At 34.2% G+C, this 27446-nt stretch overlaps 1 protein-coding gene across 2 annotated transcripts in view; it reads left to right on the top strand.

Annotated features, from left to right (window-relative positions):
• LOC107126927 (uncharacterized) overlaps positions 1-27446 on the top strand; it is a 519804-nt gene that overhangs the window by 192866 nt on the left and 299492 nt on the right. The gene's annotated exons all lie outside the window — the stretch shown is intronic.

Here is a 27446-nt window from a genome sequence, read left to right as displayed (position 1 = left end):
AGTTTGAAGTGCATAATACTGTATGTATTGTTAACTATAGGAGCAATATTGTACAGCAGACATCTGTAATATATTAATTTAACATAACTGAAATTTTATATCTATTGAACAACAACTTCCCATTTCCCTCACTCCCAACCTCTGATAGTCACTATTGATAGTCACTATTCTGATAGTCACTATTCTGCTTCTATGAATTACTAAGTCATGTTTATAAACAAAGGATTTGGTCAGGGTCTCAGTCCTGTAGTTGACCCCACCTGACCTCAAATAGATATATTTTTCTAGCATTCTTCTTAGCAATGGATTTTTAAACTCCATGGACTAGAACGGTGTATTCCTTTTTTAACCCTGGAGATGAGAGAGGAACCACTGAACAATATAGTTTTTAAAAAGCTTTTTAACAAATTACTATATTTATTATTTGAGGTTTTTCATCTTCATTAATGTTAGCATGATACTTTTAAGAGTATTACATTAACCTTAATTTTTTTTTACATGTTTTTTAGAAGGTCAAACAAATCTTGGCAAATGGCTGGTGCTTAAATTTTTCTCATAGTAAGGTATCTTCAGTGATTACACAAAGATTGGATATATATTCATTTTACATGAACTATGCCATGCATCTCATAAGCTGTAACCACCCGTTGGCTCTCTTAATTGTTGGGTATTTATTGCCTGTTGAGCTATAATTTTCTAGTAGTCCAAGAAAGAAAACAATTGTCTGCATTTTGCCTGATACATGGAAGTCCAAATCTAGAATTCAATCCTATTCTTGTAAGGCTTTATTCTTTTTCAGGGACAAGTAAGTCAGGGGAAAATACTTTGCCATCTGTCATTTACATCTTTGTATAGAAATAGGCGCTCTGTCCTGGCTCTTCAGCTAAATAACTATGTGACTATAAACTTTAGAAGAACTTATAAAGGAATCCCAAGAGTCCATCTAGCGGAAAAAAATCAACTTGCTGAGTATTAGCTGTATTACATGACCAAGGATGTGATTATTTACTCCGCCACTTACTAGCTGTGTGGCTTTGGCAAGTTACTCCAACCCTGCCTCTGTGTGCTAAAATGCAGAGAGTAACAGCACTCACCTCATGGGCAGTTGTGAGGATTACAGAGTTAATGTACTCAAGCACTTAGATGAATGTGGTCAGCTGTCATTATTACAGTGATAATCTTAATTGCCACCATCATTACTTGGTAGGGTGTGGGATGGTAGACCTTAAAGGTATTAGTCGCCTTAAGAGAGAAAGAGTCAGGAAGGAAAGATAATGGTGTACAGTGAAACCATACGCCATGGTGCCAAACTGAAGGGGTTTTCAAGTTTGCCTGAATTTGGTAGCTTTTTTTGCCACTGTTCCTAAGACTCCTTGATTATTTGTTTGTGTGTCCTAGGGTTTGCTTGAGATGATAACCTGTGAAATTACATTGCAGATGCTCCCTGTGATTCTCTGACACCTATTTTAAGTGCTGAATTCCTTTAGGCTTGGTTTTCTTTTCTTCTTCTTTGTCTGAGGCGTGTATTAGTAGAAATAAAACTGCAAATTCATTTTGCTTCTCATAAAAGTACTATTATTATAATAAATAATTTTAACTGACTTCTTTTGTCTTGAAATTATATGGTTTGAATAGCTATGAACTATGTCTTAGAAGGATCACCTCGCGCCGGCCGGGCGCGGCGGCTCCCACCTGTAATCCCAGCACTTCGGGAGGCCGAGGCGGGCGGATGACGAGGTCAGGAGATCGAGACCATCCTGGCTAACACGGTGAAACCCCGTCTCTACTAAAAAAAAAAAAAAAAAAAAAAAAGCCGGGCGTGGCGGCGGGAGCCTGTAGTGCCAGCTACGCCTGAGGCTGAGGCAGGAGAATGGCGTGAACCCGGGAGGCGGAGCTTGCAGTGAGCCGAGATGGCGCCACTGCACTCCAGCCTGGGCGACGATGCGATAAACTGTTCTCTCATAACATCTCTCATTTTGAAATCATCAGTTTCTTTCTTATGAACTGTAATCTGTAAAACAAAAATATTAATCAAGGTTTTGAGACTGCTATTTCTAATTTGACTAAAACTCTTGCAATTAAAATTTCCAAATTATCAGATATTTGAAAGATCTTGTGTATATTAGATTAGGAACATGACTAACATATTGTACAGCAATACCTTTTCCTATTTTATAGTTGAAAATCCTCCAAACTAGATATAAACTTGTAAAAATTATATCAATGGACAAAAAAGCTTTGGATTTGTAGACAATTTCTAAATATAAAACCATAAAACTCTGTAAAACTCTGGTCACTATTTAGCTATATTCTTACTGATTATACCATGAGTATGCATTAACCAAATGTATAAATATCTTGAAGTTATAAATATGTTTATTTTACTCCCCCAAAATTGTAAAGGTAATCTAAAATGAGTACTCATAAAAAAAGTAAATCACATAGTCCATGATTTCCTGTTTTCTAATGTTCTTCGCATCTAAAGAAAATAAATTGGCTACTTTTAAAAAAGTGGTAGTTAATTGAATTAGTCTGTTTTCACACTGCTTTTACCCAAGACTGGGTAATTTATAAAGAAAAGAGGCTTAATTGAGTCACATTTCAGTATGACTGGGGAGGCCTCGGGAAACTTACATGAAAGTTGAAGGGGAAGCAAGATATGACTTATATGGTGGTAAGAGAAAGAATGAAGGGGTAATTGCCACTTTTAAATGATCAGATCTCATGAGAACTTACTGTCACACGAACAGCATGGGGAAAACCGTCCCTGTGATCCAGTTACCTTCCACTGGGTCCCTCCCTAGACACATGGGGATTAAAATTCAAGATGAGATTTGGATGGGGACACAGAACAAAACCATTTCATTAATAAAATGATTATGTCTATGTTCAATATAGTAATTACAGAAGAATATACATATGTATGCAAAATAATGGATATTGTATATTCCTTAAGAAAATGTTTAGTTTATTAAAGTGAAACTTCAATGTAATCTATACATTTTTAAATTTAGTATGCTGATAAGTTTAATTATTTCTTAAGATAAAGATAAGAGCTTTATTATATATTCCCCTGATTATGTATTTATATATTTCTAAATGCATACATATAAAGTTATGTTAATATTAATTTTTTAAAATCCTGTAAATGGCAGAGACGAATTTAAGGATACCTTCAAAAGTTAATGAAAATATTAATACAAAAGGCATTGCTGCCTTTAATGAAAACTATTATGAGTAAAATTAAAATTTAGGTTTTTCTATTGTAAAATGCTCAAATTATTGTATGTCTATATAACAAAAGTTCCTTTTTATTGCCAATATATTCTATTAAATTCTGTACTTCTGGCAAACTCTTAAGACATATTTATGAAACATTCATTATTTTTCAATGTTCAGTTTTTAAAAGGCACAGTTACTTATTGCTATGCTTTAAGATAATATTTAAAATAATTATATGTTGAAAAATTACAATTTATAATTATTTCTTGCCTCATGGACAATTCACTTTACTTATTTTCTTTCACTATCAGGCCCTAAATTCTGAATAATGAAACTGTCACGATGTCTTTTATGCTTGAATCATGTATGTGCTTTTGTAATGGCCCTAAGTAACACAAAATTTCACTCCATCATTTATAAATAAGAACAAGATTAAGTTCATTTTGACATTTTCCAAATTTCATTAAGTCAAAACAATTGTGATAATAAATTTTGAGATAAAAGACTGACGAATCAAAAGAAAAGTTTATTTTTAGCTGATTTGTATATAAATAAAAAGATTACTATTTATATATACTTCAATGATTGTGTGGTTTTCAGGTTAAAGGACGTATATTTATGTTCATACATACTGGTATAATATCTACCAAGTGATTTTCTTTCTATGTTTCATAAATTAGGAATCATCATGATACTTTATAACATACATCAAAAGACCTAAAGGTTTTTCAAGGTCAGACTGTTCTTACTTCCAGGGTAATCTTTGACTGTATCCTTATAAATCAATTGCGTGCTATAACTTAAAAGAAGATTCAACTCTTCCATTCTGCTAGTGCTGATTAACATAACACATTAGCCAGAGCTATTAGTTTTACTACCATGGCAGGGGTAAATTGACTAAATATCTAAACCAGCATTGATGAAAAAACTTTAAAGGCATAGCCAAAGGTGTTTGCTTCTAGTGCATGTCTTACTTGCCTATAACGTGATCTTGTCCATGTCTTACTTGCCTACAATGTAATCTTGTCAAAGCTGTAAAGCTGGTATGGGGAACAGAACTAAATCCTGGAGGAGTCCTGTTGAGCATCTCCAAATGGGTTTTATATAATTGCCTCCAGCACTGAGATATGACAGTGTTTTGATTATTGTATGCTTATTCTCAGCGTGAATCAAAACTTTTCCCTGTCTGAAAGTCACAGCTTTCAGTAAACATTTGACAGTAAAATGTTACTTGGCCCTAAGCTTCTCAGCTGGAGAATCCCTATCTACCTCTCTAGTGATAGAGGAATCAGTTTATTTTCACAGTCATTAAAGAATCAGAGTCTTATATCCTTAAGCGCCAAAACTACATTGTTCTTTTCCTCTATGGTCTGAGAAAAATGAAGAGGAAGTGGCATTCTAAAATGCAAGCTTGCCAAATTCACCGAAGAGTCTTAATTATCTTGGCCTAAGATGCTCCCTTTTGCCCTAATGACAATTAAATCTACTTCCTCAGGATCATATAGATTATCTTCAAATGAGCTTGTGACAGTCAATTCAGTGAGAGGAGAACCTCAGTTTGCATTGTAGATGCCACCCTATTCAATGCAGGCATAGCGAAATATTGTCAAGGTTTGATGTAATGTTCTCAGAATTATTATTAACATAGGGAAACTAATAGTATTTATAATTGAATCAAAATGAAAGTACTACATGTGAAGTTTAAAATGGGGCCTACAGGTAAATTTAGAGCCTCAATTACATTTATCAAAAAGCAGGAAAAAGTTATGTGTGAAGTTAACTAGCAAAGAATAGAGTAACCAACAAAAAAGTAGGAATAAAGAAAAATAAAGATGAGTAGAAAATAATTAAATGGAAACACTAAAAACCATAGGTTCAAAAAAAGATGGTTATTAGAAAAAATAATTGTGTATAAATCTTTAGCAGGAATAATCAATTAATGAAGATAAAAAGTACAAATATTTTGTAATATTTATACAATAAAGGTAACATGAACTGACATATATTAAAATTAAAAGTAACCTTAGGAGAAGTCTATGAACAATTTTATGCCAGTACAATCCAGAACCTAGATGAAATAAATAATTTGTAGTAAATATAAATGAGGAAATTTGAAGAAAAAGTAGGAATTCAAGTAAATTAATAAAAATTAAATAAATTGAATCAAAATCTCGCTCAACAAAAGACACCATACCTTGATGGTCTTAGAGATAAATTTTACCAAATTTCCCAGAAAAAAAGATATTTCTAACATCTTTATTATAAATATGTGTATTTTTTTCAGAGAGCAGAAAAAGAGGAAAAGCTAGTCAGGCCATTTTATGAAGTTACTATTATATTGATACAAAAACTAAACAGCTATGGTGCAAGAAAAGAAAATTATAGACCAATTTGTTTAAGAAAGAAAATAATCAGATTCTAGTTTACATACTCTCAAATCAATTTCACCATTGTGTAAAACTCAATAATACATCTCAACCCAGTGATACATACCAGATATACAAGAAATTTTTGACATTAATAGATTAAAGTGGGTGGAGTCACTTTAGCAGATACAGACAAAGAAATTGGTAAGTTCAACATTCACCAGAAAAACACCATTAACAAATTAGGAGTGGAAAGAAACTTTATTAACCCGAAAAAAAAATCAAAAAATTTTGATGGCAAGCTTACCAATGGTGAAACTGTACAAGCATTCTCAGTTAAGTCAAGAGCAAGAAAAAAGGCTATCATTTTCATTTTTTTTTTTTTTTTTTTGTAATGGAGGTCCTAACCAATACGATAAGGAAAGAAAATGGGGTTTAATATTGAAATGAAAATGTGTTCACTTCTTTTCTTCAGATGCTATAATTATCTATATAAAAAACCCAAAAGAATCCATTAGAACTACAAGAATTTAGCAATTTCCCGAAGAAAAATATTTAAATAATTAATAACATTCTTATGCAGTAACAATTGCTAACAATATATAATGTTCAAGAAAAATCTTATTTAAAGTAACATAAAATTTATAAGTTATCCAAGACTAAACCTAACAAACACCCCACAAGATCTATAGGGAGAAATTAATAGAATAATATTAAATGATGTTAAAAAGAATAACTAATAATTACATTTACCTAGTATTTTAAAAGTTATTCCTTCTTAATTTATAACTGAATGCAATTACGATAAAAATTTTCTCCCTCTAAGTTGACATGGAAGAAAAAAGGACCAAAAATAGACAACATTCTTCTTGAGAAGGCTGATGTCAGAAACCATTTACTCCTAGTTATCACGACATCTTACAACTATAGAAATTAAGATTGTGGCAAAATCATAAAAATCCAATGATGAGAGACTAGGATTAGTATTATGCAGATAGATAGATAGATAGATAGATAGATAGATAGATAGATAGATAGATGGATAGACAGATAGATAATAGATAGATGCAGTCAGAGATACAGCTATAATGGCACAGTGAAATCCTAAGTGCAAAGAAGATCATTTTAATAATTATTTGGTGCTTGGATGATTGATCATCTGTGTTAAAAAACAAAAATGATACATTTATCTCAAGCTGTAGCAAAATACTTTTCCAGGTGGAATAAAGACCTCAGTATGAATATTAGATTTTAGCATTTCTGAAAAAAAATACAGGCCAATAAATCTTGATGACATTGAATTCTAGAGAGTGGTTACCTCTGAGATAGAGGGATGCAAAGGTATGTAAGGAAAAGCATACAGAGCATTAATATTTTTTTATTCCTTAAAAAGGTTTTAGGCTGATAGAATATCTAACATAAAATTATAGATCAAGCGATGATAAATTTTTTCATATATAACGACTTTTTTCCATATGTTTGAAACATTGAGAATAACAAAATAAAGAATGTACTAATCTGGGATTGCATCCTGAACAAAAAGAATAATTTAACTGCTTCTATAATTGGATCATTCTTTTTATTAGTGTGGTATAATTGAGGCTAAAGGTGAACAAGTATGTTGAAGGCATACCTTTAAAATGGTCAATTTCACTTTGACAGAACAAATAGATATGTATTGTATAATAGCAGCTTTAAAAAATGATAAGGTTATCCAGTTATTCTTTGATTTAAAATATAACCTTTTAAATTATATATTGAGTAGACATAAGAAATATTGAAATTTGGAAACAGGTAAATGTTTTGAAGGGAATTTAGCAGATAAAACTGAAATGTGAGAAGTACTTTACAATTCATAGATTATAAATTATGTAAGCTGATGTTAGCTTATGAATTGTAATTCCATGAATAGATTAATGTTTCTTCTGTCTTTTCACTCAGAAATTGAAGGTGAAACAATATTTTGTTTAGTATAAAATATGTGTGCAAGATGGAGATGTTAATTTTCTTTCTAACCATTTTCTCTGAAGTGGATCATAAAATCTACTTCATGAATTTTCTCTTTAAAAGCTATTTTTCTGGATTGAAAGAACTTGATCTAAAAAATGTAGATATTAGATATTGCAGGTAAACACTATTCAAATAACAATATAATATGCAGTTTTTACTTGATTGCTTTAATATTTGTAAACAAAATATTTGCCGGAATAGAAAAAAATGATGGTAATAATTACACAGTCCATGGATAATGATACAATATCATTTTTGTCTCTTCAGATTGAAGGTAAAATCTTCACACATAAATCTCATATTTCATAATTATCTTATAGGTTCAGCAAATACATTGTGAGGGACCAGGGTTCTTCTTCAACTGGCTAAATGTTCAGTGCAATTTGTATGTTTTTGTCAGTTTATATTTTGCCCGTTGTATAAACTTTATCTGAATTATCTACAAAATATATTAGGGATTGTATTAGTCTTCTGTTGCTGCATAACAAATTACCGCAAGTGTAGGGACTTAAAACCACACAAATTTACTCTGTCACAGTTTCTGTGGATCTGGAAACCAACCCATTTTTACTGGGTCTTCTTCTCAAGAGTCTCACAAGGCTGAAATCATGGTGTCAACTGTGGCGGGATTGTCATATGGAGCTTAGGATCCTCTTCCAAGCTCCTTCAGGTTGTTGGCAGAATTCAATTCGTTTCAGTTGTAGGACTTGTGACAGCTTGTTTCTTCAAGGCCAACAGGAAAATTCTGACTTATGTCTGCTAAGATAAAGTCTTTTTTTTTTTTTTTTTTTTTTGAGATGGTGTGTCACTCTTGTTGCCCAGATGGAGTGCAGTGGCACGATCTCCGCTCACTGCAACCTCTGCCTCCCAGGTTCAAGGGATTCTTTTGCCTCAGGCTCCTGAGTAGCTGGAATTACAGGCGTGCACCATAATGTTCAGCTAATTTTTTTTTCTTAATTTTTAGTAGAGATGGGTTTCATCATGTTGGTCAAGCTGGTGTCAAACTCCTGACCTCAGATATGGTCCACCCACCTCGTCCTCCCAAAATGCTGGGTCTACAGGCATGAGCCACTGTACCCAGCCAAAGTCTTATATCATGTAATCTAATTAAAGGAGTGAGTATCCCATCATATTCACAAGCTCTGCCAACAATGGGGCAAAAGAGATTATAAAGGGTATGCATATCAGGGGGTTGGAATCTTAGGGCTATCTTAGAATTCTATCTACTACCAGGTTATTTATGTTCTCATCCTTAATTTAACTAATATAAAAAAAACCCCAAACATTAATTAACTAAAATCCTTGTTTCTCTTCTCCTTTGCTTAATCCTGTGTAACTCAAAGAGCTATTTTCTGATAACTTGCACAGCTAGCTAGCAGTAGGTATGTTTCTAATCTTCTGAATTAAATTTGGAGAAGAAGATAGCTGCAGTTTACCTCATGTCACTTAAGGATGGTGAAATAGTGTCTGCATTTAGAAATACATATAATATTGTTAATCTCATTTATCAATCATAAATCACCTGATAGAAACTAGTATTAAAATTAATATCTGATAACTTTTAGAGAAAATTGTTAGTACTGTTTATAGTTGAAGAGCAAAATTCATGGACTGAAATAGATAAGATATTTTCTTGGAGATATGTAAAACTAGACTTTAAAATTTAGTGGCATTTAATAGCGAGAGATTTGGGGGGCAATTCTTATTGTTAGACAAGACACTACAAAAATGTTATATTCACCTTGGCTTCTCCTTAAGTGATACCAGGCTTCAGCTTTTAAAAACAAAAATTATGAAGCGGACTAGTCATGAAGACATATTTTTTCTTTTTCTTTATTTGAAGTATTTATTTGACGGGAGAGGATTTAGTTTAATTTTCTAGACTAGAATTATTTTTACTGATGGCGAAGTTGGTTGAGACAATAAAAAATAAATGAATAAGTTAAAATCCTGTGTTTTGTATTATTGGCCAGTTTCAGGGTCTGGTAAATCAACAGTGAAGAAACTTCAAAGAAAAGGCAATAAAAGTTTCAAGTCCATATAAATCTTATGTGGATCTTTCAGACATAATTCTATAATGGGATAAAAGTACTGCCAGAAGAAATAGATTAGAGAAAGAAAAAAACAATCTTATAAGTTCAAACCTACTCCTGAGGGCCAGAGAACCCAGGTATCATCTCTTGTTAGTCGGCTAGATTAATTTATGTCGTATTACTGAACTCCTGCAATGCAATGAGTGAGAAGTCTTCATACCTCTAACCTCCATGCTTTCCTCCTCTTAACCCCAGGAGGGATTAAGAGAATTTAAGATGAGCAATACAAACTTTAGTTCTACTGTTTTTTAATATCAGCTTCAACTCACAGATTTTGTGGTTAGTACTGGCAGATTTCTTAAAGTGTGAGATTAATAAATAATGATTCCCAAATGTTGTTAAAAGTAACATAAATAAGTTTAATGAATGAAGAGCTAATTATCTGAAATTTTTCAAATTATATTTCTATTAGGACAAATGTAAGACATGAAAATTGTGCAAAATTTCAAAATTTGAATCAGTTATGATTTATTGTATTAATCATTAATTTTATAATGCAGATCCTATTGTATTTTGTGACCCTATAATATAATGCAAATTATAATTTTGATCTAAATGCTTCTCATTTTTAACTAGCATTTATACTAATGCTTACATGATTTCACTAAGGCTTTAAATTAACCTAATTTCTAAATTGTATAACTTAATGTTTCTACAAACAATGGAAGAAACGTCCTTTATCAGTGGTGGCAAAGATAAAAAATAGCACATTAAGGAACAATGAATAATTCTGCCTAAATAAATTCTTGCGACTTTGAGAAATGCTTACAGTCTAGTAATTTTTGAAAATGTTGAGATTCTTTCTTATAACACATTTTGTAATGGATGTTATATATTTAGACTGTGATCCATCATTTTACAAATTTTTAGACATAGGATTATGTAAGATGGCTATATGTGTTTTCACTCTTCATTGTACAAAACCTGAGTCAAAACTTTACTTTGGCGCATTATCACAGTTGTTCAGTATCCCACATATTTTAATTACTAGATAATACAGAATAAGCAGAAGCACATTTAAAATCATCTTGGTGAAAATAAAGAGGAGTGAAAGATTATTTAAAAATCACACATTTTTGCATTATGTTGAAATGACATTTAAGCAATTTTCCAGAAATGTAGGTATTTTTTATAGATGTCAGTCAATTAAAAGCAATTGGCTTAAATTTTTGTGGCCATGACATTTAGTAAGCATGTCATGTATTTCCAGAAATCAGAAGTAATGTCTTGCAAGAAATAACTCAATGAGAGCTGAACCAAAGAAGATCAAGACACAAAAAATCATCAAGGATACAGGAGTTGGCTTTTTGAAAAAAATTAATAAGCAAGATAGGGCACCTAGCTAGATTAACAAAGAACCAAAGAGAGAATATCTAAATAAACATAATGATAAACACCAAAGGGGATGTTACAGTGACCTCACAGAAATACAAATAACCATGAGAAATTATTATGGATGCCTCCATGCACATAAACTAGAAAACCTAGAAGAGATGGATACATTCCTGAACACATACACCCTCTCAAGACTAAACCAGGAAGAAATTTATTCCCTGAACACACCAATAACAACCTCCAAAATGGAATAAGTAATAAATAGCCTACCAACCAAGAAAAGCGCAGAACTTTCACAGCCGAATTCTATCAGATAGATAGAAAGAGCTGCTACCATACCTACTGAAACTACTCCAAAAAATCAAGGTGTAGGGACTCCTCCCTACCTCATTCTATGAGGCCAGCATCATCCTGATACCAAAATCTGTCAGAGAAAAAACAGTAAAAAAAAATTTCTGTGTAAATGACGAGTTGATGGGTGCTGACGAGTTGATGGGTGCAGCACAGCAACATGGCACAAGTATACATATGTAACAAACCTGCACGTTATGCACATGTACCCTAGAACTTAAAGTATAATAATAATAATAATAATAATAATAATATAAAAAGAAAATTTCTGGCCAATATCCTTGATGAACTTTGATGAAAAAACTTCAGCAAAATACTTGCAAATTGAATGCACCAGCACATCAAAAAGCTCATCCACCGCAGGGATCAAGTAGGCTTTAACCCTGGGAAGCAAAGTTGGTTCAACATATGCAAATTGTAAATGTGATGCATCACATCAACAGAACTAAGACAAAAATCACATAATTATCTCAATAGATGCAGAAAAAGCTTTCAATAAAATTCAACACCCCTCCATGATAAAAACTCTTAAACTAGGCATCAAAGGAACATATCTCAAAATAAAAAAAGCCATCTATGACAAACACACAGTCAACATTATAATGAATGGGCAAAAGCTGGAAGTATTACTGTTGAAAACCAGCACAAGAGAAGGATGTCCTCTCTCACCACTTCTATTCAACACAGTATTGGAAGTCCTGGCCAGAGCAATCAGGCAAAAGCGAAATAAAAGACATCTCAATAGGAAGAGAGGAAGTCAAATTATCCCTGTTTGCAGATGACATGATTCCATATCTAGAAAACCCCACAGTTTCAGCCCAAAAGCTCCTTCAGCTGTAACAAACTTCAGCAAAGTTTGAGGGTACAAAATCAATGTACAAAAATTACTAGCATTTCTATGTACAAACAATAGCCTAGCTGAGAGCCAAACCAAGAATGCAACCCCATTTACAATTGCCACAAAAATAATAAAATTCCTAGGAGTACAGCTAACCAGAGATGTGAAAGATCTTTACAATGAGAATTACAAAACACTGCTCAAATAAATTGGAGATGACACAAACATATGGAGAGTCATTCTATGTTCATTGATAGGAAGATCAATATCATTAAAATGGCCATCATTACTGCTCAAAGCAGTTTATAGATTTAATGCTATTCCTATCACACTACCAGTGACATGCTTCGCAGAACTAGAAAAAAACAATTTTAAAATTCATATGGAACCAAAAAAGAGCCCAAATAGCCAAGGCAATCCTAAACAAGAAGAGCTGGAGGCATCATGTTATCTGACTTCAAACTATACTACAAGGCTACACTAACCAATACAGCATGGTACTGGTACAAAAACAGACACATGGACCAATGGGACAGAATAGATAGTTCATAAATAAGGTCACACATCTAAAACCATCTGATTTTCAACAAAACTGACAAAAACAAGTTTTTGAATAGGACTCCCTATCCAATAAATGGTGCTGAGATAATTGGATAGCCATATGCAGAAGATTGAAAGTGGACCCCTTTCTTACACCAAATACAAAAATCAATTCAAGATGAATTAAAGACTTACATGCAAAACCCAAAATGATAAAAATCCTGGAAGACAACCTAGGCAACACTATTCTGAACATAGGAACAGGCAAAGATTTCATGGAAAAGGCGCCAAAAACAATTGCAACAAGAGCAACAATTGACAAATAGGATCTAATTAAACTTAAGAACTTCTGCTCAGCAAAATAAACTATCAACAGAGTAGTCAGAAACCTACAGAATGGGAGAAAATTTTTGCAAACTATGCATCTGACAAAGGTCTAATATCCAGCCTCTTTAAGGAACTTAAACAAATTTACAAGAAAAAAAAACATTAAAAAGGGGGCAAAGGACATGAACAGACACTTTTTAAATGAAGACATGCATGCATCCAACACACATGTGATAAAAACTCAATATCACTAATCATTAGATAAATGAGAATCAAAACCACAATGAGATACCATCTCACACCAGCCAGAACGGCTAGTATTAAAAAGTCAAAAAATAACAGATGCTGGTGAAGTTGCAAAGAAAAGGGAATGCTATACACTGTTGCTGAGAGTGTAAATGAGTTTAACCATTGTGGAAAGCAGTATGGTGATTCCTCAAAGACCTAAAAACAGAACTACCATTCGACCCAGCAAAATATGGTATATATGCAAAATAATAGAAATCATTCTACCATAAAGGCATATGCATGTGTATGTTCCTTGCAGCACTATTCACAATAGCAAAGACATGGAATCAACCTAAATGCCCATCAATGACAGACTGGATAAAGAAAATGTGATACATATACATCGTGGAACACTACACAGCCATACAAAGAGGAAGATCATGCCCTTTTGCAGGAGCATGGATGGAACTAGAGGCCATGATCCTTAGCAAACTAATGCGAGAACAAAAAATCAAATACTGCATGTTCTCATTTGTAAGTGGGAGCTAAATGATGAGAATACATGGACTCAAAGAGGGGAGCAACAGACACTGGGGCCTACTTGAGGGTGGAGGTTGGGAAGAAGAAGAGGATCAGAAAAAAATAGCTATTACAAGTAGGCTAATTACCTGGGTAATGAAATAATCTGTAAAACAAACCCTTGTGAAATGAGTTTACCTATATAACATACCTGCCTATGTACCCCTGAACCTAAAATAAAAGTTAAAAAAAGAAATAATATCTTGAATTAAACTAAATTCTTTTGAGATATATCATGCCTGCAAGGAGACAGGAAATTGATATTTGAAATAAAATGAATATATTAAAATGTGCAAAGCTGGCTTTTAATAAAAAAAAATTAAAAAGGAATAATAATGTTACAGCAAAGCAATTACTCTCCTACATATTGAATATCTTCAGCAACCAAAACTAATTGGTCTAAGTAACAAATGAGCTTTTAAGTAGTTTAAAGATAGTATATAGAAATGTAGATAATTGCTTGTGTTCCTTTGAAGTAGGGAGTGGTATCCTTTTTCACCTTCATTTCCAAAAGAAAATGTGCAAGCTATTTAGTTCTGTCGAATTAATCTGAACTCAAAATTAATCAAACATTTTTTTCTTAGAATATTCAATTGTTAAGTACAAATGACTGGAGTCAGTTTTAAATCCCTTGGAATTAAAATGGGGAAAGTGGAGGAGTATTAATGATAGTGCGGTTGACTTTGCAATAAAAGTTTAGAAAAAGAAGAACAAGCTCCTGAATTAAACTCTGTAAATAAAATATTTGTATTAACAAGCTATGATCATTCAGAAACATATGAACTCAAGCAAGTATTTATATTGTATCAAATATGATACAACACAATACAAATTGTATTTGTCTGTATCTAATCCACTTTAGTCAACTTTTAAAATAGAAAAATACAAGTTATTTCTACAGTCTTCATTCTCCATTCCATTGCTAGCTCTGTTGGTTATAATTGACACTGCTTAATCTACTGAAGCAATTTAATCTTCAATTTTTCTATATTTATCTAATAGTGGGGCATGTATTGACAAAGAGGTTGTATTATCATAAATTTTATTGTCAGAAATTTTATCATTAAGAGTAAATACATTTCTAATTCTGCCACTGACCTACTATAAGATATTTAGGAAGGGTCTCTCCAAAGAGATGACATTTGAGTTGAGATCTAAGTGGTGAGCATGGTGAGAGGGAACCAGTCCTACAAAGATCAGGAAGAAACAGTAGTAAGCATGGGAAGAGAAAGTAGAAGTTGACAATGAACTTAGAGTGTTAAAGGAACTGAAAGAAGGTCTGCAGGACTGCAGTGTAGTGAACTTGGGTGAGCCCAGGATGAGATATAGATGATTAGGAAGGCAGAGACCAGATCATGTTGACTTTTATACATCAACGTTATGATTCTGAATTTTATTCTTAGGACAATGAGAAGGAATTCCACTGAGGGTTTAATGTATTTTTTCATTATGAAACATATCATGCATACAAAAGAGTGTGTATCTGCTACTTAATAAATAGAATGTTGCCTACATCAACAAATAGTGCTGAAGCCTACTTATTCCTTAGTAATAGAATACCCCTGTGGCTCTCCCCATCTGAATTCTATGTTTGCATTCCATATACCTTCTTTCTAGTTATTTTATATGCTGCAAATATAGTTTAGTTTTCCTTTTTGAATTATAAATATTGAATTCACATTGTATATATTCCTCTGTGACTTGCTTTTTTGCCTCAATATCATATATTTGTATTTTTTTTCTGCTGGATATTATTTTATTGCATTACTACACCACGATTTATTGATCTGATCTATTAGTGATTGATACCTGATTATTTCCTCCCCCCATTTTTTGCTCTAAAGAAAAATACAGCTGTGAACAAACTTGCACTTGTTCCTAGATGCATATATGTAAGACTTTCTCTAGAGAAGTGTTGCGTGTAGGACATACGCATCTCCAACTTTAGCAGAGGATACAAAATTGCTTTCAAAGCAACTCTACCAATTTACATATGTACCAGCAGAGGACAAAAGTCTCAATTCTTGATATCCTCTCTAACAGCTGACATTGTCAAATTTCAATTTTTAAAAACTAATCCAATGAGGTAAAATGCTAACTCCTTATGATTTTACATTAGATTTCTCTGGGTGTCAGTAAGGTCAGGGAGAAGTTTACGTTTCCTTTTTTTGTTTACTTTTGCCATGTGCTTTGTCCTTTTTCTACTAATTTGTAAGTTTGTGTGGTTTTAAGATATGTTCAAAATATGAGCCTAATTTAGTTTATGATCTTAGTTATATTTGTAGCAAATATCTTGATATGATTTGGCTGTGTCCCCACCCAAATCTCACCTTGAATTGCAATAATCTCCACATGTCAAGGGCAGGGCCAGGTGGAGATAATTGAATCATGGGGTTGTTTCTCCCATACTGCTCTACTGGTAGTGAATAAGCCCCATGAGATCGTTTTATAAATGGGAGTTACCCTGCACAAGCTCTTTTGTCTGCTGCCACGTAGGACATGACTTTGCTCTTTATTCGTCTTCTGCCATGACTGTGTGGCCTCCCCAGCCATGTGGAACTGTGAGTTGATTTAACCTCTTTCCTTTGTAAAGTACCCTGTCTTGGGTATGTCTTTATTAGCAGTGTGAGAACAGACTAGTACATATCCTTCACTCTGTGGCTTTTCTTTTAATTCTCTCGATGATATTTTTGATGAACATATATTCTTAATTTTAATGTGGTCTAATTATAAAACAAGTTTTTATGGTTAATGCTTTTATAATCTTGTTTAAAAAGATTTTTGATACCTCAAGTCACAAAATTATCCTATATTACCTTCTATGAATTCTATTTTTCCTTTTACGTACAGATTTACAATTACTAAGAATCTAGCTTACTCTTTGATATGAGATCAACTTTCCTTTTGTCTTATATGGATGTGCAATTGTATATGGCTTCTAACCCTTACTTTTTTTCTTTTTTTCTGAGGTGGAGTCTTGCTCCATCACCCAGGTTAGAATGTAGTGGCACTATCTCGGCTCACTGCAACCTCAGTCTCCCAGGTTCAAGCTATTCTCCTGCCTTAGGCTCCTGAGTAGCTGGTACTACAGGTGCACACCACCACACCTGGCTACTAATTTTTGTGTTCTTAGTAGAGACAGGGTTTCACCATGTTGGCAAGGCTGGTCTCGAACTCTGACCTCAAGTTTTCTGCTGGCGTTGGCCTCACAAAGTGCTGGGATTACCGGTATAAGCCACTGCACCCAGCTTCTACTCTTATAATTATTTCCTTGTGTGTTTAGTGATATAAGTAATTTTAAAAAGTCATCCATACCTGCTATAGACTAAATATTTGTGCCCCCCTAAAAATCCATATGTTGAAATTCTAACCCACAATGTGATAGTATTAGGAGGTGAGGCCTTCAGGATGTGATTATGTCATTAGGGTGAAGTCCTCATAAATGGGATTAGTGTCCTTATAAAAGAGATCCTGAAGAGCTCTCTTGCCCCTTTGACCATGTGAGGACATGGCAGAAAGATGGCCTTCTGTAAACCCAAGGGCCTTCACCAGACATGAAATCTTCCAGAACCTCGATATTGAACTCTAGCACTGTGAGAAATAAATTTTGTTGTCTACAAGCCACTACATCTGTGGTATTTTGCTATAGTAGTCTAAATGAACTGACACACTGTGGAAGGAAAATAAAATCTTGGAACCTCAAACTTTATGCTAAAAGAAAAAGTTAAGCTTGGAAATTGTGTCACTCACACACAAACTTCATTTCCTTTTGTTTCTAAACAGATGTCCTCAGGTGGCCTCCCTCACCCTGACAATGTAAATAATGGCTTATCTTCATAGGTATGGGATCCGAGGAGACTGGAAATCATCCCATCGCCCAATATTGTACTTGAGACAAATACATATTTGACTTCTTCCTCTACACTATGTTTATTTTACGTAAAGTGCAGATTTACTAAGCATGAGATGAATATATAACTGACCATCTACCTAATTCTTTTCACAGGCAGCATGTGGATTCAGTGAACATTAATCATAGCCTCAAAAGAATGTAACCTCTTGTCTCATTTGTCTACACTCCCGCATTTTTTTTCTTTCTCCTTCCCCTCCTGCTTGCATTTTTCCCTTTAAAAATTGAAGCACTCAAAACCATCTTTGGAGAAATCATGAATTACATATGTTCCTGTGATTTTTGTGTTACTCTTTCCCAAGTGTGTCCTCAATCTTGACAAAATGAACTTCTAAATTGATTGATAATCACCTTGTTTTCTTTGATTTACAACACATCTTATTGCTTTGTTTTGCCACATTTGTTGCAAATCAAGGATCCACACACACACCAGTTATCTCTTTTGTAGATAAGTTTTTGTTTTTAAATTTTAAAATTTTATTTTTATGTGGTAAAATATACATAATGTAAAATTTACCATTTTAAGGATACAGTTCAGTGGCATTAAATGCATTCACATTGTTGTACAACCATCACAACCATTCATTTCAGAAATTTTTCATCTCCCCATAATGAAGCTCTATCATTATTGTTATTATTACTTATTGATAGATAATGTATATATTTCCAGGGTACATATGATATTTTGATGCATTCATATAATAAGTGAGTTTTCAAATCATGATATCAATCACCTTAAACGTTTATCTTTTATTTTTGCTGGGAACATTCAAATTATTCTCTTCTAGCTATTTTGAAATACACAATAGATTATTTACTATAGTTACTTTACTGATTTATTGAATACAGGTCTTATTTCTTCTATCTAACTGTATTTTTGAACCCATAAATCAACCACTGTTCATGCACCCCTCCCCTGTACCTTCTCAGCCTTCGGTAACCATCAAACTATTTCTATCTTCCCGAGATCCAGTTTTTTAGTTCTCACATATGAGTGAGAATATGTAACATTTGTCTTTTCCGTGCCTTGCTTATTTTATTTAACATAATTACCTACAATTCCATTCATGTTGCTGCAAATGGCGGACTTTCATTCTTTTTTATGGTTGAATAATATTCCATTATATAGATATACCATATTTTAAAGTTCATTTATCTGTTGAGGGGGACTTAGATTGATTCTATGTTTTGGCTAATGTGAATACTGCTGCAATATAGATGAAAGTACGGATATCTCTTTGACATACTCATCTCCTTTCTTTTGGGTATATATCCAGTGGTGAAATTGCTGGATCATATGGTAGTTCTGATTTTTAGTTTCTTGAGGAAAATACATACTGTTTTCCTTAGTGTCTTTGTTGATTTTCAAGTCTTTACTTTTACAGATTTTTATTTCAATATATTTGGTGTGTATTTCCTTTTTTCTTTTGTATGGAGGCTTGGGATGGATTTTAGAAACTCAGAAATGGCTTATCACATGAATTCCATATCTTCTAATGTTTCTTTGAATTTTTTGTTTTTTGAGACAGTTTCTCTCTTGTTGCCCAGGCTGGAGTGCAATGGTGTAATCTCGGCTTATTGCAACCTCCACCTCCCAGGTCAAGCAATTCTCCTGCCTCAGCCTCCCCAGTAGCTGGGATTACAGGCATGCACCACCATGCCTGACTAATTTTGCATTTTTAGTAGAGATGGGGTTTCTCCATGTTTGTCAGGCTGTTCTTGAACTCCCAACCTCAGGTGATCTGCCCACCTTGGCCTCCCAAAGTGCTGGAATTACAGGGGTAAGCCACCCACCTGGCCGAAAGAGGAGTGTCTTAATCAGTTTTGTGCTGCTGTAACAATACCTGAGCCTGGGTTGCTTACAAAGAACAGAAATGTTTTGGCTTACCGTTGTGGTTGGAAAGTCCAAGATCGAGGAGTTGGCATCTTACAAAGGCCTTCTTGCTGTATCATCACATAGTGGAGGATAAGAGGTTGGGTGAGAGGCAGAGAAAGGGGGTGGGGGGAGAGAAAGAGAGAGAACTGAATTCATCCTTTTATAATGAATCTACTCTAGTGGTAACAAACCCACTCCTACAATAGTGGCATTAATCCATTTATGAAGCTCAAGCCCCACTGTGTTATCACCTTCTTAAACGCTCCACCTCCCAACACTGTTGCATTGGGGATTAGGTTTCCAATACATGCTTTTTGGGAGACACATTCAAATCATAGTAATGAGTTATTTATTTACTCATGTGTAACATTTAATTTATCTTTGTTTTGGTGAGATTTAAAAATTCCTGATTTATGAAGGGTTGAGTAGCATATGACTTTTTTGATCAGATAATAATTTAATACAGAAGTCAAAAGTTGAAGTCAAGTTAAATGCTTTCATGGTCATATTAGGACATTAATTTTACAGTCAACTGAATAGATTATTTCTTTTATGACTGTTATGACTATTACCATGGTATATGTTTATCCCTCTATTTTTCTTTCCCTCTTTAGAGAAAGACATTAATCTATTATTTGATTAATATATAAATGTACAATTTTTGAATGCTTACTATTCATCATCAGTTATAAAATTTGCATGATTTTACTTTGCTTATAAAAGTAGATATAACTCATTCAGAAATTAGTTCATTTTAACTTTATCTTAATTATATATAACCTATGTGATAAGTGATGCTCTTCTATTTTTTATCACGGATGAGGTCTAATTCAAAATATGACATACCTCTATTTTTTTCTATTTCTCACAAATTAAATATTGGTTTGTGAAACATTTCAAGGTAAGAGATATTTTTGTATGAATTCATATATTACCAACATTTCCAAGCTACCTGTTTCAGTCAGGTATCACCTCAACAACACTGTCTCAACTAAATGGCTTAAAATTACATTTTATTCTTCTAGTTACAGCTGAGTGCAATTGCTGGCTGTGCTTCTGGCTCCAGGCTTGTAAACCAGCAAGGGAAGCACTACTCTAAATGTCTCATTCTGGGCCCACAGTGTCTGGGGCCTTTTTTTTTTTTTTTTTTTTTAAAGCGAGGTAGAAAACCCCGAAGGTGAGTGGAAATCACAAAGCCTGAGTGCAAAATAGATACACCATCAGTTTTGTGCTCAAAATTGACTACATTCCAATGGCTAAAACAAGTCATACGACCAAACCCTATGTCAGTGAAGTGGGAAATGTAATCCATGAAGGTTTAGGATAAGGATAAATATTTGCTTAACATCATCTAATCTACTACATTGTCCTTTGACTGTCAATTAATAGCTACATTGCTTACAACAGATGTAATTGGTATGCTTTGGTGACCAAACAGAAGTTTACATTCAGGGAAAAATCCAATTATATATTCACAAATAATATCTTGATTTACATTTCTTTGGGTTGAGTCTTGGAAGAATATTTTTCTTTTCCTGAAATAAAGTTCATCAGAATTTTTTCACTAAACTGTATATTACACAGTAGTCCCCCGTTATCCAAGCTTTTGCTTTTCATGGTTTCAGTTACCCATGATCAACTGTTATCTGAAAATAGATAAGTATAGTACAGTAACATTAAGAGAGAGAGACCACATTCACATACTTTTTATTACAATCTATTATTATAATGGCTATATGGTTATATTTTATTACTAGTTATTGGTAATCTTTTACTGTGCCAATTTATAAATTAAACTTTATCACAGGTATGTACGTATAGGAAAAATTATAGTATATATAGGGTTTGGTACTATCTACAGTTCTAGCCATCCACTGGGGTTCTTGGAACATATCCCCTACAGATAAGGGAGGACTTCTGTATATTTTTACCCTCAAACTATCTGACTTTACAACTTGATCTGTGTGAGCTTTGTGCAGAGATTAAAGTTGTCATGAAAATAAGATAAAACTGTCAATGCTTTGTAAACATTGTGGGAAAGGAATTCATTTTCTAATGTTTTATAGGTCATGAAACTTCTCTTTTAATTTATGATGTTATGCCAATTTTCTGTGGGAAATTATAGACTCAAACATATATACATTATTTATTCACTGTAAATCCTAAACAGTTTAGTGCTGATGAAGTATGTCATCATCTTGTAATTTTAGCCTGAATTCAGTCATCTGTGACAGCATTACCTGTTCACTCTCTATCCAAATTCTAAAATTTGCAAAATATTGCTGTATCAAAAGAACAATTTTTCTTTTCATTTCCTGTGATGAGTTGACTATTATTTGGGAGTGCAACTGATAGTTTTTCACAGAATTCTGCCAAAAAGTACCTTTCCACTCTGACCATCTTTTAATTGTTGGTGTTCTTCATGGCTTTCTTTTGGAAACTTCCTTCATTCTTTCATAGGTAATATCATTATCTCCCATGGTTTCAATAAATCCATGTGCTAATGATGCTAGTAAATACAGTTCATATGTCTTTCCCAAGTTCAAAATCTATAAGTTATTATTGATCATAACTATATAAATATATCATAAACAACTTAAACATATTAAAAATTGCTTATTATGTTTGTTGTCCAAACCCACTGTTGTTTCCTTCTTTTTTTTTTTTTTTTTTTTCTCCGAGAAGTTTCACTCTTGTTGCCCAGGCTGGAGTACAATGGTACAATCTCAGCTCACTGCAAACTCCACCTTCTGGGTTCAAGCGATTCTCCTGCCTCAGCCTCCCAAGTAGCTGGGACTACAGACACGCACCACCACACCTGGCTACTTTTGTATTTTTAGTAGAGACGTGGTTTCACCATGTTGGCCAGGCTGGTCTCAAACTCCTGACTTAAGGTGATCCACCCACCTCAGCCTCCCAAAGTGCTGGGATTACAGGCATTAGCCACTGCACACAGCCATGTTCTTTTAATTCTATTTGGTTAATGGTATTGCTGCTCACATAGTTTCATAAGCAGGAAAATTCAGTGTTCCAGAAATAAACAGCCCGGCCACATCTGAACTTTGAGAATAGATTATCTACTCTCCCGACCATCAGGACTTAAATCATAAGTGAGATGGTTTGAGGAGGTGGGGCTGTTGAGAGGTGATTAAGTAATGAGGGTGGAGCCCTCATGAATAAGATTAATTCCTTTATAAAAAGAGAAGGGGACATAGAATCTTTTTCTTTGTTCTTTCCACGTGAAGATAAAATGGGAAAACATCTATCCAAAAATCAAGAAGAGGGCTTTTGACAGAACCAATCATGCTGGTACCCTTATTTCAGATTTCCCATTTTCCAGAACTGTGAGAAATAAATTTATGTTATTTAAGCCAGTCAGTCTATGGTATTCTGTTATAGCTGCCCTAAATGACACAACAATGTGTAACAAATCCATAACTTAATGCTTTAAAACAATATATTATCGCTGTGATTCCTCTGGGTTGATGGACTCAGCTGGGAAGTTCTTACTTGGACATTCTTACAGTTTCAATCAGATTTCGAACTTGGACTGAAGCCATCTGAAAGATTGACTGGGCTAGATATTCAAAATGCCTTAGTCAGATGGCTGACAGTTGATGCTCAGTTTGTGCCATTTGGCAGATCACTACAAGTGGCTTCTTCGGGTAACTTGGACTTCTCACAATATGGCAATTAAGTTTTGGGGGGAAGTTCTCCAAAGCAAGCTTTCCAAAAGGCAGGAAGCAAAAGCAACAGGGTGGGTAAGGTTTATTCCTGCCAGTGATACAGCAGAATTTTTGTCATATTATTTTGGTTAAAGCAGTCACAAAGCAGCAGAAAAGTAAATTCTGTTCCTTAATGGGGCAAGGCAACACTGCAGAAAGACAGAGGAGATGAAAGATATTTTTACAGCCATCTTCAGAAAATACAATCTTCTACAACCAGCACATCTTTTCATTAGTTTGCTCTCTCATTTAATAACCAAGTAGGCTCCAGATCAATTTATCAAAAGCTTAGTTGTTGAAAGATCAGTTCGCCAAAGTACCTGTTATTTTAGTTTACCACATTTACCAATTAACCAAAAACTTCTTTGTTTTTAAAGTTTACATTACATTTAATGAACCATTAACAGTTTTTGAGCCTTCAAAGTCTTGCCCCACCTTCAGTTTTACCTTTTTATGCCCTTCTTCACTGGTCTCCCTTTCTACTTCTCTCTCTTCATTGTCTATCTCTTCTGTTCATTTCTCTCATCTCTGTCCTCAGTCTGTGCTTTCTTGCAGCTGCAGCCTCAGGCTGTACTCAGGCTGATTGTATTTCTCCCAGCAGCTCCATTTAATCAATTTTTTTCTTATGGCACTCCCATTGTCCTTATCACATTATTTATTTATATGATTTACTTTTTGTGTCCCTTACTAGGCAAAGCAAGTGGAGGTCAAACATAGTATCTTGTTCATCTTTATAGCCCCATTACCAGGTTTGACTCAGAGTAGGCCATCAGTACTTGTTTGCCTATTGAATTACTTATGAGTCAAAAAAGTCTTGATAGCTTTTAGTGTAGGTCAAAAACAAAAGATGAAATTAACAGCAGTAAATTTAAATTACATTATTTAGGCTCAAATGATTTGCTTTAGTGCAATTTAAGAATCACTCTGCTTGTTAGCAATACATGTCAAAAACCTCATGGTATTTTGGTAAATGAAATATCAATATTAGCCATACATTTAAAAATATTATATAGTGTCCTCACTTATTTCCTAGAGCAGTGGTTTGTAGTTCTCCTTGAAGAGGCCTTTCATATCCCTTGTAAGTTGGATTCCTAGGAATTTTATTCTCTTTGTAGAAATTGTGAATGGGAGTTCACTCATGATTTGGCTCCCTGTTTGTTATTGGTGTATAGGAATGCTTGTGATTTTTGCAATTGATTTTGTATTCTGAGACTTTGCTGAAGTTGCTTGTCAGTTTAAGGAGATTTTGGGCTGAGACAATGGTCTAAATATACAATCACGTCATCGGCAAATAGATACAATTTGACTTTCTCTAATCCTATTTGAATGACCTTTATTTCTTTCTCTTTCCTGATTGCCCTGGCCAGAACTTCCAATACTATGTTGAATAGGAGTGCTGAGAGAGGGCATCCCTGTCTTGTTGCCGGTTTTCAAAGGGAATACTTCCAGTTTTTGCCCATTCAGTATGATATTGGCCGTGGGTTTGTCATAAATAGCTCTTATTATTTTGAGATACGTTCCATCAATACCTAGTTTCAGAGTTTTTAGCATGAAGGGGTGTTGAATTTTATTGAAGGCCTTTTCTGCGTCTATTGATGATCATGTGTTTTTTGTCATTGGTTCTGTTTATGAGATGGATTATGTTTATTGATTTGCATATGATGAACCAGCCTAGCATCACAGGGATGAAGCCAACATGATCATCGTGGTGGATAAACTTTTTGTTGTGCTGCTGGATTCAGTTTGCCAGTATTTTACTGAGAATTTTTGCATCGATGTTCATCAGGGATATTGGTCTAAAATTCTCTTTTTTTGCTGTGTCTCTGCCAGGCTTTGGTATCAGGATGATGTTGGCCTCATCAAATGAGTTAGGGAGGATTCCCTCTTTTTCTATTGATTGGAATAGTTCAGAAGGAATGGTACCAGCTTCTCCTTGTACGTCTGGTAGAATTCAGCTGTGAATCCATCTGTTCCTGGACTTTTTTGGTTGGTAGGCTATTAATTATTGCCTCAATTTCAGAGTCTGGTATTGGTCTATTCAGGGATTCAACTTCTTCCTGATTTAGTCTTGGGGGAGGGTATGTGTCCAGGAATTTATCCATTTCTTTTAGATTTTCTAGTTTATTCGCATATAGGCATTGACACTATTCTCTGATGGTAGTTTGTATTTCTGTGGGGTAAGTAGTGATACCTCTTTTATCAGTTTTTATCATGTTTATTTGATTCTTCTCTCTTTTATTCTATATTAGTCTGGCTAGCATTCTATCTATTTAGTTAATCTTTTCAAAAAATCAGTCTCTAGATTTATTGATTTTTTTTGAAGGGTTTTTCATGTCTGTATCTTCTTCAGTTCTGCTCTGATCTTAGTTTTTTCTTGTCTTCTGCTAGCTTTTGAACTTGTTTGCTCTTACTTCTCTAGTTCTTTTAATTGTGATGTTAGGGTGTTGATTTTAGATCTTTCCCACTTTCTCCTGTGGGCATTTAGTGGTATAAATTTCCCTCTAGCCACTGCATTAGCTGTGTCCCAGAGATTCTGGTACATTGTGTCTTTGTTCTCATTGATTTCAAAGAACTTACTCATCTCTGCCTTAATTTCTTTATTTACCCAATAGTCACTCAGGAGCAGGTTGTGCGATTTTGAGTGAGTTTTTTAATCCTGAGTTGGAAAAATGTTCTGTGCTCATGGACAAAAAGAATCAATATTGTGAAAATGGCCATACCACCCAAAGTAGTTTACAGATTCGATGCTATCCCCATCAAGCTACCATTGACTTTCTTCACAGAATTAGAAAAAACTACTTTACATTTCATATGGAACCAAAAAAGATCCTGTATAGCCAAGACAATCCTAAGCAAAAAGAACAAAGCTGGAGGTATCATGCTACCTGACTTCAAATTATACTACAAGGCTACAGTAACCAAAACAGCATGGTACTGGTACCAAAACAGATGTATAGACCAATGGAACAGAAGAGAGGCCTCAGAAATAATGGGCACATCTACAACCGTCTGATCTTTGACAAACCTGACAAAAACAAGCAATGGGGAAAGGATTCCCTATTTAAAAAATGATGTTGGGAAAACTGGCTAGCCATATGCAGAAAACTGAAACTGGGCCCCTTCCTTACACCTTATACAAAAATTAACTCAAGGTGGATTAAAGACGTAAATGTAAAACCCCAAACCATAAAAATCCTAGAAGAAAATCCAGGCAGTACAATCCAGGACATAGGTGTGGGCAAAGACTTCATGACAAAAATGCCAAAAGCAATTGCAACAAAATCCAAAATTGACAAATGGGATCTCATTAAACTAAAGAGCTTCTGCACAGCAAAAGACACTATCATCAGAGTGAACAGGCAACCTACAGAATGGGAGAAACTTTTTGCAATCTATCCATCTGACAAAAGGGTAATATCCAAAATCTACAAGGAACTTAAATTTACAAGAATAAAACAAACAACCCCATCAAAAATTGGGCGAAGGATATGAACAGACACTTCTCAAGATAAGACATTTATGCGGCCAACAACCATATGAAAAATAGCTCATCACTGGTCATTAGAGAATGCAAATCAAAACTACAATGAGATACTATCTCATGCCAGTTAGAATGGCAATCATTAAAAACTCTGGAAACAACAGATGCTGGAGAGGATGTGGAGAAATAAGAATGCTTTTACACTGTTGGTGGGAGTGTAAATTAGTTCAACCATTGTGGAAGACAGTGTGGCAATTCCTCAAGGATGTAGAACCAGAAATACCTTTTAACCCAGCAATCCTATTACTGGGTATATACCCAAACGATTATAAATCATTCTACTATAAAGACACATGAACACATATGTTTATTGCAGCACTATTCACAATGGCAAAGACTTGGAACCAACCCAAATGCCCATCAATGATAGACTGGATGAAGAAAATGTGGCATATATACACCATGGAATATTATGCAGCCATAAAAAGGGATGAGTTCATGTCCTTTGCAGGGATGTGGATGAAGCTGGAAACCATCATTCTCAGCAAACTATCACAAGAACAGA

The sequence above is a fragment of the Macaca fascicularis genome, chromosome 12, assembly GCF_037993035.2.
Source record: "Macaca fascicularis isolate 582-1 chromosome 12, T2T-MFA8v1.1".
Taxonomy (NCBI): Eukaryota; Metazoa; Chordata; class Mammalia; order Primates; family Cercopithecidae; genus Macaca; species Macaca fascicularis.
This window is presented reverse-complemented; position numbering and strand designations above follow the sequence as displayed.